The sequence below is a fragment of the Vicia villosa genome, linkage group LG2 (genome assembly GCF_029867415.1).
Source record: "Vicia villosa cultivar HV-30 ecotype Madison, WI linkage group LG2, Vvil1.0, whole genome shotgun sequence".
Lineage (NCBI taxonomy): Eukaryota > Viridiplantae > Streptophyta > Magnoliopsida > Fabales > Fabaceae > Vicia > Vicia villosa.
The window spans coordinates 62,010,082-62,013,119 of record NC_081181.1 but is presented as its reverse complement, the minus strand read 5'-3'; the positions used below and the strand labels follow the sequence as shown (position 1 = coordinate 62,013,119).

General features: G+C 34.3%; 1 pseudogene; it reads left to right on the top strand.

Annotated features, from left to right (window-relative positions):
- On the top strand, positions 1-2,582 carry LOC131646209 (cytochrome b6-f complex iron-sulfur subunit, chloroplastic-like; annotated as a pseudogene).
- The last annotated feature ends 456 nt before the right edge of the window (positions 2,583-3,038 follow it).

The window sequence follows — 3,038 nt, the reverse complement described above, 5'->3', positions numbered from 1 at the left end:
CTACTACTTCTTTCTAGAAACTCTTGTTTTAACCATGTCTATTACTATCTCTTTACTAAATTCACAAATTGAACTTTTACTCTGCATTCTTTGCCATAGTATCTGCCACTGTAGAAGTCAAGGTCATATATCACTTTCTATTTCCCTTTTCATCTAATTTTGATTCTCATTTTTTTGCGTTAGACGTTGACTTAAATTTGTTCCTTTGTTGAAGATGGTCCTTTCCTATTCTTTTGCAGGTAGCAGATCTTGTTGTCTCATTTTGTGAAATAGTTATTGATTCTTCATAAATGAAATGTTTTGCAGAAACACCAAAGAAGAAGAAAAAAATAACAATGGTAGGTATCGTATAGGCTTCATTTCAATTTGTCCATTTCTTATTTCACAGATACATTTTTCTTGGGCTGCGTATTTTTCACTTCACTCATGAAACTCTTGGACATTCTTTAGATTGCGGAGCCACTAGAAAGAGGTCTGGCAGAAGACATAGAGAATGGTGTTGTTAGCACTGACTGGAACAAAAAGAAACTAGGTGAATTTTTCCAGACTAAATATGACTGGGATCTTCTTGCTGCTCGGTCAATCTAGGCTTTGGGCCCTGATAAGCAGGTAAACCACTATATCTATCTATCTCTTTGCCCAAATGTCTCCTGAAACTTATGTGTAACATATTCTAGTTTGATTGCAGGGCCCTAATATTCTTTTAGATGACACCCTTCCTACTGTAGTTGACAAGAACCTGCTTAATGCTTTGAAGGATTCCATTGTTTACTTTGATAATGTTATGTCATTTAACAGATTTCAGTGGGGTGCACGGGAAGGACCTTTGTGTGATGAACCCATTAGGAATGTTAAATTTAAGATTGTTGATGCAAGTACCTTTGCTTCTTCTTAGTGCTCTTTCACTTCCTACTGCTGGAATGCTTGTTCCATATGGTTCCTTCCTTGTACCTCCAGGGTATGCTTTTGGTTTTTGTATTCTTGTTTATAAATAATTCAAATTCAATCTCTTTGTGAAATTAAGGTTTTTAGTACTAACATGCATTTATAACATAATAGTTTTTGTCGTTAAAAAAATTAAGGTTTTGTTGTCTGGTTGGTGAGACCTGTTGGTGATGTATTGAGTTGTACAATTGTGTGGATTGATGTGTAGGTTAAGGATTTCTATGTGTTTAACATAAACATCGAACATGATACTGATTCCGATACTTAGACGATGATAATAAATTAGGAAATAGAAGTGATTGTGTCTAACCGCATGTAAAAATTTTATGTTAATCTTAGACACCAATACTTGTCAGTGTCACAATCATATTTTCAATTTGAAAGGTCGGTGTTTAAGTGTATGTTTGGTATCACTGCTGGTTGACAGACTCACGTTGATCTCACCGTGGTTATGACAAACTCAACGCAATACCAAACATGCACTAATAAGATGTATCATACAAGAGAACTATTAGTAGTCTACTATATTACTAGTTACCTTTTGCATTTGGCATCCAAAAGTTATATGATTCTTCATATACCAAATTATTAACCTGTCTTGGAAAAAAATTTACCGCTTAGGTTCTTCAACTGATCGTACCGTTGCCAAGGATTCCATTGGCAATGATGTAGTTGCATCAGAATGGCTCAAGGTTCATGGATCTGGTGACCGTACTCTTACACAAGGATTAAAGGTAAGAGTAAAATCGTTAATTGATTAAAACATTACATTATAAGTCGTTTCATAAGTTGTTTGCAAAATTTATAGAAATAACTTATACATAAACACTTATCAGATAAGCTGTAATGCTATAAACACTTGAGAAACTTTTTGGAAGAGTGAAAATGAATATATCTACTTTCATGATATTATATAACAGGGTGATCCTACCTACCTTGTAGTAGAGAAAGATAGAACACTTGCAATTAACGCCGTATGCACTCCACTCGGGTGTGTCGTGCCTTTTAATCAAGCTGAGAACAAGTTCATCTGCCCCTGCCATGGATCTCAGTACAATGACCAAGGAAGAGTTGTGAGAGGACCTACACCTTTGGTAAGCAAATTGAAAAATCTTATCATTTGACCAACTAAAAATAGCTTGAACATAAGAACTTGTAGTAATGAATATTTTTGCTTATTTTTTGGACAATCTCTGGCATTAGCACATTGTGATGTTGGTGTGGATATATGATGGGAAGGTTGTGTTTGTTCCTTGGGTTGAAACAGATTTCCAATGGTTGGAGCAACTCGAAATTCAACCGGAGAGAATATTGATGTTGCTTATTCTGTGAAAGGAGAATGGCGTGATGCTTTTACCGCTCTTCTTGGGGTATTTTTCTGCAAATATTTAATCACTCATAATATTTTGTAATTAGTTTTTATCAATATAGCACCGACGTCTTTGAAAAAAAGGTGTGTCAGTGAGTCAGTGTCTCAGTGTCAGTTGTTCAAATGTGTGTGATCAAATTGCAGGACTTTGGTGTTATCATGCTCCCTACAGTTTCAGGGCCACCACCAAAGTTGAAGACAAGTCCATCAGAATTAAAAGAATTTAATGAAAAGGCTTTTATGCTTCAAACTATTGCTGGATTATCTGGTGGTTGCCAGGTATATATCTATCTCTATCATTGGACTTTAGAATTTTGTAACAGTAATTAATTACAACTTACAAGACTTTTTTTTTTAAAATTTGTTTGCATGTAAGCATACCATTGGGAATGTATGATAATCTTCCAATATCAATTTCCTTTGTGGCTAAACATGGGGCAGATGGATTTCTACTATCTCTTGTTGAGAGTATTTGTGACAGCACGAGAGAATAAGATCATGACACCTGCATTGGAAAATTAGTTAATTTACTGAAAGAAAAATAAAATAGCAATAGTTTGAGCTTGTTGGTAAAAATTAGGCAGTGATAAATAAGTTTACTTCACATAAGTGATTGATTTATTTATTTTGATGATTCTTTTAAGGAAGTTTCATTTTTGTAATTTGTGGTTTTTTATTCTTTTGTTGGACTCTTTTTATATAGATATTCAGATTCAAGATAAAA